Below are 13914 nucleotides of genomic sequence, written 5' to 3' on the forward strand. Positions count from 1 at the left end.
CAATAGCTTTTCTTCCTTTCCCCCTTTTCTCTGTCAGGACAGGGGTGGGGCTAGTCTGCTCCCACATCCTGCAGGACTCCTGCACAGGTCACCGAGTAGAAAACAATTCTCAAACCCAAAACAACACAGAACAAGAAGGTGGCTTCAATTCAGTGAGCACCTGTAGCTAAAGGATGCTCCCAAGGGTCCAGGCTAGCCCCAAGCAAGCGATGAAAGGTATTTCTCTCCGAATCCTATTAAGGTCCTCACATTCATATTTATAACATGAAAGTAGACAAATCTGTGAGAGAAAGGAAAGCAAAAGGGAGGGAGAGAGAGAGACAGAGGGGAGGGAAGATGCTTGACCAGACCAATTAACTAACAAGGCTACAATTCTTTTATTCACGGAAACCAAAACATCACTTTTTTTTAAAGTTCTTTACATATAGATAGCTTCTTATATTTAGGTCTGGTGTGGAGGGATCAAGTAGCCCGCATGCAAACTGCTATAAAAAGCCAGTGATGTGGCTTCAAAGGTGCACATACCAGCTTGGGACTTTCCTGAATGTCCTTCTTAAGTAGGGCAAGTACGTCATATCAAATATGAAAGCTCATTCCATAAAAGGAATTTATTTTTACATCAATTAAAAGAATTGTATGGGCTGGGGGATGTAGCTCAGTTAAGCAGAGTACCTTTCCAGCATGCATGAGGCCCCAGGTTTAATCTCCAGCCTAGCATAGACCAGAAGAGAAGTGGACACCTATAAGCCTAGCACTCAGGATGGTAAGTAGGGGGGGCAGGGGTTCAAGGTCATCAGGTCTTTAGGGAAGTCTAGGCTAGGGATCCTGTCTCCAAACAAACACATAAAGGATAAAATTTGTTTGCACATAAGCTAAAGTCTAGTTTAAACATAGAATTTTTATTTAATATTTTATGACTTCACACATGCAAATAACACATCTTGATCTTTCCCACTCTCCCCCAGGTACCTTCACTTTCTCCTCCCACCTCCCCATAAGGAATCATTTTGAAAACTAAACTAAAGTGCATCTTGAACATGGTCAATTGTATGTCAATCAATTGCACAATCTCTTCTGCGGTTTTGGTGTCGTGCCTCACATCACTCAGCATGCACACAAGAAAGAATGCGTTGAAAACACTAAGCCACATCATACATGACATCACAAGACTCATTTGCTTCACTCTTAGATAAACTTATTTTTGTGAGTGATAAGTGCACAAGGGAAAAATACAGGAAAATTATTTTCTTTTTTCTAAAAAGCAGGCTGCGGCAGGGGCATCACTGGGAACTTGAAGCAAGTCTGGGCTACTGAGCGAGTTCCAGCTGGCTTCAGTCTGGGTTGCTAAGTGAGAGACTCTCACAAGGGGGTGTAGCATGAAGTCTTCTGTTAAATGAACTACCAGAGATGACGTATCTACTCTCCTACTGGAAGGCAGTTGTCTTGTTTTCAGTCACTGATGATTAAAAAAACCAAAACAATCAAACAAAAACACCAATCAATTCTGTAGATCGACATGTGGTACGTGGAATGTCATTTAGAGACAGATACCTAAAGAGGAATTGACAGACCGAGATGCTTTCTTAGCTAGGGTTTCTATTTCTGTAATGCAACATCATGACTGAAAGCAGTTTGGGGAGGAAAGTGTTTACTGCGCGTACACTCCCAGCAAATGCCCTCCGTGCTTGCCTACAGTCCAGTCTCATGGAGGCATTTTCTCAGTTGAGGCTCCCTCTTTTCAAATGACTCTAACTTGTGTCAGGCTGACACCAAGCAATGTGGCCCAGGTATGGACATTTTAATATGCAGAACATGCTGCCCTTGAGTGGATGGTGACGATCTATATCTCACTAAGGGAGTTCTTTCCCCCCATATTCCCTCCAGCAATGCCTTTGTTTAAAAGCAAATATTTGTTCATTTCCAATCTGTTGGGTTAAAAATTTCTTATTGTGATTGTGTTTTATGTTTCCTCTCTAATGGTAAAAGTTCAGCATCGTTTAGTTGTAAAGTCATTTGGAGACAGATGAACAGGAAGGGACCCAACTCTCCTGTGAGTACTTGGCTCTTAGACAAGGGAAGTCAGAGGTAGGAGGTCACTTCCGGACTCAGCTGAATCTAAGTTGGGGATGGGTTGGCTGTTGACATTATCAGGATGACCAGGGCTGCAGGGCTTTGTGTCTTATCCCCAGTGAGAAGAGTCACCCCTTCTTTCAGGCTGTGTGGGCTCTTTCTCTCCTCTTAGATGCCTACCCTCCTCAGCTGGCTTACTTAAAGCTGGCATTGTGCACTGGCAGGCAGCCTGCTCCTCTCCTGACAAAAAGCATTTTGCATTCAATTCATAGCTTGCTTCTGAGTTTATTTTTATACTTAAAAAAGAAATTGGGTACCAAATACGTCCAAATGCATTCCATGTGCATTCAAGCGTTTCTGTTAGTTAAGCCAATGACCTCTCCAAACCTTTAAATTCATTTTCACATAGATATAGAGCTGAAGAACAGGCAGGAAAAGAATAAAGATTCTTCGTTTCACAAATGGGCTCACCTGGTAATGGCTCAGACTTGCCCTTGTCATTTTAACGAGCCGTGAAGACAATTTATGTAAATGATTGCCTCTCTTTAGAGAGTATGGATGCTATGGTGTATTTCATCCATGCTCACTGATGGAAGGTGGGCTTCTTTGCTAAAATTTATTGTATCGGGGCTCGTGGTGGAGGAGTAGGGCACCACTTAGGTCCTAAGCCCTGAGTTGAGTCTCCACCCCGCTTCCAGACACTACCTCTAAGCTCTCTGTAGGCCAGAGTTGGGAATGAGAGCAGTAATATCCGTATCCAAGCTCCATCTAGAGTGAGGGTGTTTTCTAGTTAGAGTTGCAAGCCGTTGTGTGGCAGCTGGGATCTAAGTAGAAGCCATCGCGTGGCACCTGCTGTGATGAGGGTCATAGGTTTGATGACCTTGGTGAGTGATGGTATTAAAGGACACAGGAACAGCCAGGATTATAACTTCCAGTCGTCACCATTGGAAGACGTGACAGAACATTAATTGTATTTATTGTCATACTCTTACAACACTGGCACCCACAGAATCATTAACAGCATGTTATAGACGTTGCCTTTATCATGATGCCAGAACCTTCTACACTTGGTCCTGAGAAAATAGACTTGAGAGCGAGCTAGCTAAGAGCTATTCCTCTTTTACTTTTCTAGCCAATTCCCTCTGGAGTAAAGTGGGGAATAAGTTGAAGTAATTTCTGGTATGGAAAACCAGCCTAGTTCTGAGAAAATAATTTTGTATCTCTCAGGGAAGGAAAGGGACATAAAGAGCCACAAATTTATGAGCCTCTTCAAATCTTCTTATCCTTTTCTCTCCAACTCTTCTTTGTTAAAAGATAGCTTTATCATCATTACCATCATCGTTACTTTTTATCGTTATTACTATGTTGTGTGTGTGAGGTTTTTTTTCCACGTGTTTGTCTGTGTACCGTGTGTGTGCCTGGTGTACCCTGAAGTCTGAAGAAGATATCTGATCCCCTGCGAATGGAGTTGCAGATGGTTGTGAGTCACCATGTGAGTGCTGGGAATTGAACCCAGGTCCTCTACAAGAGCAGTCAGTGCCCTTAACTCCTGAGCCAACTCCCAAGCCCACTCTCCCTAATTCTTCTTTCCTACACCATTTCCCTAGGGTCACTTCCTAAACTACTATACCCCTTTCATTCAAATTGATATTAAGGGTTTCTAGAAACTGCTTCGACCAAGGCAAACTGTGGGGAAAATAAAAATTCATTAAGGGAACAAAACTTAACAGACTTAGCTTTATAATTCATTAGGAAATTGGGAATAATACGACCAAATAGAATTCTGAATATCCTTTTTTTTTTACAGGAATTTTGCTCTCCCAAATGGTTTTTACTTTCTCATTCATATTTGATATGAAATTAATGCAATGAATCGCTTTCTGAGTATTGCATAATGCATATAATCTAGATTTTTGAAATATCAAAATATAGTATTTATTATACAAAGGAAAACACCAGAAAATACTTAGCGTGGTGGGTTTGAATGTACAATGTTCTAAGGAATAGGTACTTAAGATATTACTTCCAGAGTGGAAGTGTTAATGGGTGGAGCCTCAGGGGAGCTCTTTTGGTCACTGGAGAATAACCAAAAGACGAACGTGTCTTTCTCTTTCCCTGCACAGCTATGCTGTGTGTGGCTGTCTTTCCAATCACCCCCCTCCCTGCCTCCATGCTGTTCTACCTCAGGTGCAATCTATCTGTGGACTACAACCTCTCAAACTGTGGCTTGAGACAAGTTGACCCCTCAGATCTTCAACATGGGGATTGATGGCGAACACACCTGATTATTATTTTATTTATTCTCTCATACGCTACATCCTGACTGCAGTTTGTCCTCTCTCCCCCCACTACACTCCCCCCCCCATCCACTCCTCCTTCATTTCCTTTCAAAGAAGAGCAGGCCTCCCAGGGATATCATCCAAACACAGCATAATAAGACTAGGCACAAAGCCTCATATCAAGGCCTGACAAGGCGACCCAGAAGGAGGAAAAGGGTTCCAAAGGCAGGCAAAAGAGTCAGAGACACCTGCACTCCCACCGTTAGGAGTCCCACAAGAGCACCAAGCTATACAACTGATATATATATATAGGACCTAGGTCAGACCCATACAGGGTGCTTGATTGCTGCATCCCTCTCTGTGAGCCCCTTTGAACTCTTTGAACCATGTTCTCCTGGTGTCCTTGTGTCCCCTGGCTCCTACAATCCTTTTTCCCCCTCTTCTGCACACACCAGATACTCTGAGAATAACAAGATGTTCTGGAATGCCAGTACTGAAAAATGTCTTTCAATCATCACAGGTCAAGACAGGAAAGACTGGATAGACAAAGCACCAAAGTGGGATTTAAACAGGCAGGTAGAATCAGCCTCAGGAAATGGGGCTCATAGGCTACACAGTGAGGACTTGGATGTGGAGCCTGAAGGCATAGGTTCCAGAAAATGAATTCTTCGTGGGTTTTAGGCGATCCTTTCTTCTCTTCATCATTACAGCAGACAGATTAGCATTCCTCTGCCTCTACCACAGGCTTACAAGGAACACTGAATAAAACACATTAACCAGAAGCTGTAACAGTCGGCGCTCAGGCTCCAAGGATAGCATTATCTTTCCCTGAAAAATATTAACACTGAAAAAATGAGCATCCTTTGATTTCAGTCTCAAATATCCAATGTAAATGTTTCCTCCCACACCCTCCCTTCACTTCTACATCAATTTTCTCCACTCCTGCTTCTTTCGAGATGTCCCAACATGCCTCTCAACACGCCTCTCAACACACACATTCTAACCTGGGCGTCACTGAGCTCACCAGCTCCAGGAAGGAAGGGCGAAGCATGGATGTGTGGCTGCTGTATCACTCCTTCGTGTAGCCTCTGATGCCACCTTTCCAGGCATTTTACCAGTCTAATGTTCCTGCTGCAATCACAGTGAGCTCTGGGAAGATGGGAAGTGCCTTTCCCCTTCTGTGGTAGTCTCTGACATCATTCCTGATAAAGGGGGGCACCACTATGTGACCCAGGCTGGCTTTGAACTCTTGGTCATTCTGTCTGCACTCCTTCATGCTAACACTTTAGGTGGGAACCAGCACACCATCATTTTCTTTAGCCTGATGATTCCAACTTTCTAGCCAGTTTTGGGTCACCTCTTTCTTTTGACTTGTTTTTTGAAACCAGGCAGTCTGTTTTTTCTGTTAATCTAAGGAGGAACCCAGAGAGCATGGCTCTCTACGGCTTTTCTGGAAAGCAATTTGAGGAACACAGGATGTGTGTCATTAAAAATCTTTCCTCACAGACTTCTTAGGCCTTTTAAACTTTAAATGTCTTGGACCCTCTCTCATGTGTAGAACATCCCAATGCAGGTCTCAATGCTGTGTCCAAAGGACTTTATTTTCCATTAGTCTTGATAGGGGCCATCTTAGCTTTGGAACCAGAAATTAACTCCAAGCACTAAGTCCATTATTCATCCTTGAATATAGGTCCACAAGCAGACCAAATGGTCACTAAGGCATTGGAGGCCCCACTATTCAAGCGTCTTCGGCTCTTCACAGCCTTTGAGGAGGGAATGGCTTGGTTACTGTAGAGACCAAGTGAACAGAATACAGATGAGGAAACCAGAACATCAGTTGTCTTTCTACTTTCTTTTTTTTTTCAGATGTGTGTGTAAACCATCTGTAGTGGTTTGAATGAAAATGGCCCCTACAGGCTCATCGGAGTGGCACTATTGGGAGGTGTGTTCTTGTTGGAATAGGTATGGCTTTGATGGAGAACGTGTGTCACTATGGGCTGAGCTTTGAGGATTCAAGTGATCAAGCCAAGTCCAGTGTTTCTCTTCCTGCTGCTTGCTGATCTGGATGTATAACTTTCAGCTACCTATATAGCACCATGTCTGCCTATGTTCCAACATGCTCCCTGCCATGATGATAATTGACTAAATCTCTGAACCATAAGACATTCCCAATTCAATGTTTTCCTTTATAAGAATTGTCATGGTCATGGTGTCTCTTCACAGAAATAGAAACCCTAACTAAGACATCATCTCACTAGGACCCAAGCCACCTAATGCTTCTTTGCAGCACAGACTGGCCTGGAACCAGTGAACCTCCTGCAATCCCAGCCTCAAATGCAGGAATAGCAGACATACACCATCCTAGCTGGCTTCATTTCAACTTTTCCCATTCACCTTAGTGACTGGTTTTGCATTTCTTCTGCTTAGACCAAGAAATCATGATTATTTGCTGAGATGATAGAGAAATATAAACAAGAGTAAGATTTCTTTGGGAATATCCCTCTCTCCTGCTGAGTCCTGTAGATGGAGACTGCACTTTGTTTTCTGGTCACCCAGACCTAAGTAATCACCCAGAAACTATATTAATTACAACACTGTTTGACCAATGACTCAGGCATATTTCTAGCTAGCTCTGACATCTTACGTTAACCCATTTCTATTAATCTGTTAGATACCATGAGGTTGTGACTTACCAGTAAGGTTCTGGCTGGTGTCTTTCTCCTTCAGCACCTACATAGCATCTCTTTAACTCTGCCTACTCTTTCTCTACATCTCTCTTCCAACATGGCTATGTTCTTCCCTGCTATTGGCCAAAGCAGACTTTATTCATTAATCAATAAAAGCAACACATATACAGAAAGACGTCCCACATCACAGTCCTACACTTAGCTCTCTTCCAAGGTATTTTGCATCTTACTGTCTTGGATTCCATTGGGTTTGCCTTGGAATTGACCCAGAACTCCTGAGACAAAGGATGCTCTCTTAAAGCAGGCAACTATGTGGGTGGGTTTATTTCTGTTTTATGAAACACCATCTGAAGCTGCTCTGGCCATTGCCTAAAGCCCCAGGATTCTAACCATGATGGAAAGAGCATAAAACCAATTGCCCAGAGTGTTTTATTTTTTCTTTGCTACTACAAACAATAGCTGTCACAACTGACATAATGAAAGTTTGATATCTGCTAAGCCCCAAGACTGAGGACTGTCTGCCTTCCTGGTTAGTTTAGTTGTGTTGACTTGTCAGAGAAGGGCAGCATAGAATGGCAGATAAAGAAAGGGAGGCCCCAGAACACTTTGTCAGATGCAGTTATCTGTTTACTGAGTTTTCTGTCCCACATGGTCCCTCAGCCATTAAGTCCCAAAGAAATACACAGAGGTCTACATTAATTATAAACTGATTGGCCTATTATCTCCAGCTTCTAATTAACTTTTAACTTATATTAGCCCATAATTCTTGTCTGGGTTAGCCACGTGGCTTGGTACCTTTTTCGGCGAGGCAGTCACATCTTGCTTCCTCTGTGTCTGAATAACGAATGCAGACTGAGCTTTCCTCTTCTCAGAATTCTCCTGTTCTCATTGTTCCACCTCCTTCTTGCCTGATCACCCCATCTATACTTCCTTCCTGGCTACTGGCCAATTAGCATTTTATTAAACAAGTACAAGAAACAAATCTTTGCAGGGTAAGACCATTGTCCCGCAGCACTCCCCCACTTTTGTTTTTGTTTTTTTTTAGTACAACTCAGCAAAATAAAATTCCGGTTTATTGTTGGACATTGTTTCACACATACATCAAACAGGCCAAAAAAATAAAGATAAATAAATAAAAATAAACAGCAACTTCATAGACAAAAAAAAAAGGAAGAAAAAAAAAGAAACCTTTAATCTTTGGCCTTTTTAACCATCTCATACAAACCAACTACTTATAGTATAGCTAGGTACATACACAAAAAAAGTTACTGGAATGCTTGGAATAAGATTTTGTTGTTGTTGTTGTCATTTTTGTTTTTGTTTTTGTTTTTTTTTACAAGGTTTTTTCTCCTTTGAGATTATAATGAACATGGTCACACCACAAGTAAGGTCAGAAGTAGGACAGAGAACGCTCTGAAGGCTAGTCTGGTCACCTGTTATCGTCAAAAATGGCTGACCCCAAACAATATGTACAAAAATATAAAATGTAAATAAAAAATACAAACAAGTTTTCCTTTTAAAGTATTTTTAAGAAAAAAAGCAGGGCCTTGGAAGTTTTGATTTTTTCCCTCCCCTGTTGCAAATTCATGTTGTGGTTTTGGTGGGTTGATGAAGTGCGCATGTCATCTGTGGGTGGCACTGCCCGCTGTGGGCGGGTGGGGCCTGCTCCTCTACTCGAAGGTGACCACGTTTATATTCTGAGACGGGAAGTGGAGGGTGAATAGGTCACGGCGGCCTTAGTTTAGCTTGTCCTTTGCTGTCTAGTCATCTTTGTCAGTCTTCTGCTTCTTGGTGTCAATGTCATCATCCTCATCATTTTCAGCTGCCCGCTTGCCCGCAGGAGCCTCAGCCGTTTCATCTTCATCTCCATCCTCTTCCTCACCGTCACCTTCTTCCTCCTCCTCCTCTTCCTCACCACCTTCTTCCTCTTCTTCATCTACCTCATTGTCGGCCTCCTGCTCCCTCATTAACATTAGCTTTCCTCACTAGCATTGTCATTGGCAGGTGCGTCTCTTCCATTCTCTGCCTCCTCCACAACTTCCTTCTTTTCCTTCAAGTCCTTGGTGGTGATCTCAGAGCTGGTGTCCACCGCTGCGTCTGACATGGTGGGGCACGCCGTTGTTCTGCTGCAGTGAGTACAAGAAGAATCGAGTTTGAGGACTCTGGCGACAGAGCTGTCCTAGTCCACCATGGAGGAGGAGGAGGCGGCGGTGGGCGGGCTGCGAAGGCGGCTGCAGGGAGCGCCAAGCAGTACCGGAAACAATGCAAAGATGGCTTTTCAGAGAAGCCAGTCCACTTCCCCACTATTTTAAAACAAGAACTCTGAATTGAATTTCCTTTGTTTAGCTTTTTTCCTGACCTTTATCCATAACAACTAGTAACCAACATTCTAAACAAAGGCAAACATCCATAGTTCATTTTCGGGGAATGTAGGTGTAGTTTTACAGGATACTTCCTGCTGATTGGGGGCACTGATAATCTTATGGAGACCTAAAGAAAATTTAGAATTATGATCAAGTCCTGACTGGACTATTCTGTGAGGTTTGATCATCTCAGCCAGCAGTCTTGAAAATGTTTCAGATGTAGAGCCCAGACATCTGGGCCATCTGCTCCTATCAGAGATTTCTCAGAGGATCTTCCTTGATCAAACCTGATTTTTCTTAACTCAGATTGAATCCACAGCCTCTCCTTTCCTGTGGAAACAAAAGCAAAACCTCTTCTCCAAAGTAACATACCTTTTGACTTAAATTTTGAAGTTAAGGCATTTTCTTATATATATGTTGGATTATTCCAGCAGCATTTATAAGCTAATATCTTTTAGCTTTTGCTTCTTCCTCAGTCATCAAAAAATTTAAAGACAACACAATAACATACAGTATTCAGACTCTCTGCATATTTTTCATCTTTATGTGGCTTTATTTTAAACTCTGTTTCTTTTATTTTTATTTTTAATTTTTGGCTTTTTGAGACATGGTTTCTCTGTGTATCTTTGGCTGTCCTGGAATTCATCCTGTAGACCAGAGAACACCCAGAGATTCACCTGCCTCTGCCTCCCAAGTTTTGGGATTAAAGGTGTGTGCCACCACACCCAACTATTCTCTTTCTTTTCTATTTTAAGAACTTTATTCTTTTTCGTTTCTCTCAAGCCTATATATATTTTAAAACACACTGTAAACCACTTAAATGTTTCCTTCATATTTGAATTTATCATTACTGTATATCTCTTTTTCTGACCACATGAATCTTTAGTTTGCTAAGTGATATGGCTAGGGTTAAAGCTGTGGTTTGACGGCTGATCCAGCCCATTCTTTAGCTTTCTGAGAGTCTAGCCTCATGGTGGAGGCACTGGCTGGAGCCAGGTTTATTGCCACAACTCTATGGCATTTCAAGGTCCCTGACAACACCAAGAAGCATACTGTCAACAATTCATAAACACCACTTAAGTTTTAAGTGTTTGGTGGCAGGGACTCTTAAAAGAGCTGCAAAGTTTCTCAGCTAAAGCTGAGTCAGGAAGCCTCTCTTAAATGAAATGCGCTTGCCTTCCTGATTCAGCAGTAACAGAAAAAAAAACTGTGGTTTTGTAATGCTGACTTTCTGGGCCATGCTGCCAGCGGGAACTGACTCTTTCTGGAGGTTTGGCTACGGAGCATTTAAATGGGGCTTGTGAATAGAGTGTTACAACTTGCTTAATGGCAACATAGACTCGCTCTGTGCCAAAAACTGGGGCTGTGAGCATGGTTCTCAGAGGCACCAAACAGCTCTGCCATGCTGGACTGGGTGGGGCAAGCAGGCAGTGCCATATTTTCCCTAGCACTGGTTCCTCTTAAGTTCATAAGAAGGATTTAGCATTTTAAGAAGCACTTCTGGTCAGGAAAGTATTACAGATACACAATAAAGACAAATTCAGATGAAAAAGGTCTCTAAATGAGAAACAATGTGTTTAAAAAATGTATGCAGGCTTGGGAGAAAAGAAGTATAGAGAGTTATAAAAAGAAGTAAATGGTTTATAAAAAAAACAAAGTTCTTAAAGAGACAGAGTACAGACAGTCATAGATTAAAGGAGTAAAGATAATAAAATAAATATTAAAAAGTAATAAAGTAAGAAAAGCCATGAAAAGGTGAAATATACAAAGAGAGTCTGGATTATGTAAAATTATTTGTGTTTTCTTTAAATTTTTGACTGTGAAGAAGCTAAGTAACCAACATATATATATATATATATGTGAGTTTGCATTGCATGAATATTTGTATTTTTCCTAAGTTCTCTCATATGAACTCTAATCTTCACAGACCTCTGTGATGTAAGTGTTACTGTAATTGTTATATTGTAAATGAATTCACGTGAGCACAAGACATAATCAATTTTCCCTGAACTAAAATTTGAACCTAGTGAGACAACTGCAGAGCCTGTAATCTTTGACATGAAGTCTAGATTTAATTAACTGTGAAGTATGGGAGGGTAATTTAAACAATTTCTTTAAAGATTCAGTGCCACTCCGGGACAGAGGTGCATGGTGGCATCTTGTGCGATCTAGAGCCTGCCAGTCAGTCCCCTCCAGGAGAGTGTGTGGAAGAATAAAGGCAGTTCTGGGACCTCAGATCTAAAACATATTTTGAACTAACTTTGACTGGGACAGAAGAAGAAGGCTCTGTCACGTGAATGATCTTGTAGACAGCTTTGGATTGTCACAAGACACAGGTGAATTTGAGTTTTTTTCTGTGACTTTTAACTTTTGGCCCAGTTTTCCAAACAATGGTGTTTAGGAGTATTCCATATCATGTCGCTGCTGCCTTCAGCGTGGGAATAAACAGCAAAACAATGAAGCTCCAAGCAACCACTTCAGCATCCGTTTGCTCATTCCTGTCAGCTATTTATGGCTGTCCTCATTAGAAACGTCTTTTGTTCAAAAGATTGTCAAAATCTCTTAGATCTGTCCTTTCCCAAATCTCTGGTGTCTTTTATTCATCAGTGATTGAGTCAGTATTGTTTGTTCAAAGTAAGGAACAAAAATGCAGAAATTGAATTTCCTAGGTGAGCAATGTGTCCGAGTCATTCTCTGTGTGTATGAGCAATGCATAAACTCATCCAAATGTGCCCTCACATCACAAGACTTTTTGAGGACCATTATGGACTTCCAGCTTAATTCTATTCATTGAGATATTTATTTAACACATGTGCCTCTGAGCTCTCTTCTTCTCTGATTTTTCATTTTTTGGGGGGTAGGAAACATATCTAAAAGCAGATATTCTTTTTTAAAATCAAATACGTTCTTCAAAGATGCTGCCATAATAAAAATAGTAATACAGATGGCATGTAGCTATAAAGTCTATTTTAACCGAGACATAATCATCTACTATTTAATAATATAAAAATGGGGACTGGTAATAGAATCATGAACCCTCTTAGCTAGACTCTTTTATCTCTACTTATCTGGGCATCTAAATCCTGCCGACTCTTATACATTTATTCTTTTCTGCTTTCAATAGGGCGTGTGTTTCCTGTAAAAATGGAGAATAGCTTTCACTCAGATTACCAAACACAATGTCCTTCTCTTTGAGGCCTGTGATGCCTGTCACTGATAAGAAGAGGTGTGCACGCGCTAGAATGAGAGTGTCTCGGTGCTGTGTTACCTGCGCTAGCCTCCACTGCTGCTCTTCCAACACTGCCACTCCTATCTGCTGCTGGCTTTTAGGTGATACATACCCAAAAGAGAAGCTTTTAGTTCCATGGAATCTCCATTTCTATGCAATATTGATTTGACTAAATTACTATCTCATTTCGTCATTTATCCAGTTCTTAATATGTCTATTAAAAGTTGTCCTCTCTAATAAACACATAAATATGGACCATCCATGGATCAGTAAATAGCATTTTGGGATACACATAGTCTAAAAATATCTGAAGTATACAGTTAGAGAGATAGGAAGAAATTGCCAGATGTCCTCTACCGCAGCCCAAAAGAACCGGTTTCTGGGCTACTAACAGGGCTCAGAGAAAAACTCCACAGTGTTGCAAAGCTAAGACTTTCACTACCTAAGAGAGTTAGGAAAAATTTACTCTCACACTTATTTTGATGGGTTTCTTCTTTATTCTGGTAATGTTGCTCTCATGATGCTTCTTTGTTATGATCTCAGCTTTATCTCTCATTCTAGCTGTACCTTTACTCTTGATGTTTCCCTTTTAATTTTCTCATACATGATGCTATCCTTCTCTCGTGATGTTCCTCAAGTTTCTGCCAGCTCTCTTTGTTCTCTCAGCTTATAAAGACTCACACAACATTTCAGGCATTACATCTGAAGGTCACATACCATTTCCCAAGTAAATGATAAGAAGCAATCATTCCAACAGCTCACCAAGCAGTAAATCCAGATAGCCTGTCACATAGCAAGAAGAAAGCACTTTCTGCCAGTTAGCTCCCTAATTAGTGAACTACTGTCTCAGCTGCAAAAGGAGAAGTCTCTGTTATCTGTAGAGGTAGCCTTGTAAAGCTAACCTACTAAGGAGACTAAAAGAAATAAGGAAATTGCGTGCTATATTCTATACTTCTAAGTGTATAGACATCTTAAACATTTTGTGGTTAGTGGACTTAGAGCTGGACTTTCTCAGACTGGAGACTGTTTACAAAGAATGGCATGTCCTCAGGGGGTGTAGCACCTAGTTAAGAGGCCCTTACACAGCATGACCTGCAGGGCAGGGGCTGGGACACAAGTGCCGATAAGCTTCCTTGGCACTCTCCAAGGCAAAGTGACATTAAAAACATTTTAAATCTTAAAATATTTTTGTCTTGCATGTAACCCTTGACCATAAAAAAATGGAGAATTGTAACTATTTATTAGAGCTATGAAGTTAATTTATATTTTGTAGCCCTAGCCAGTTA

General features: G+C 41.3%; 1 long non-coding RNA gene and 1 pseudogene across 1 annotated transcript in view; one reads left to right on the forward strand and one right to left on the reverse strand.

Annotated features, from left to right (window-relative positions):
• The window catches only part of LOC146894834 (uncharacterized), an 85527-nt gene that overhangs the window by 14892 nt on the left and 56721 nt on the right, over positions 1–13914 (forward strand). The window lies entirely within an intron of this gene.
• Positions 8562–9140, reverse strand: LOC148121990 (prothymosin alpha-like; annotated as a pseudogene).

The sequence above is a fragment of the Myodes glareolus genome, chromosome 5 (genome assembly GCF_982192425.1).
Source record: "Myodes glareolus chromosome 5, mMyoGla1.1, whole genome shotgun sequence".
Taxonomy (NCBI): domain Eukaryota; kingdom Metazoa; phylum Chordata; class Mammalia; order Rodentia; family Cricetidae; genus Myodes; species Myodes glareolus.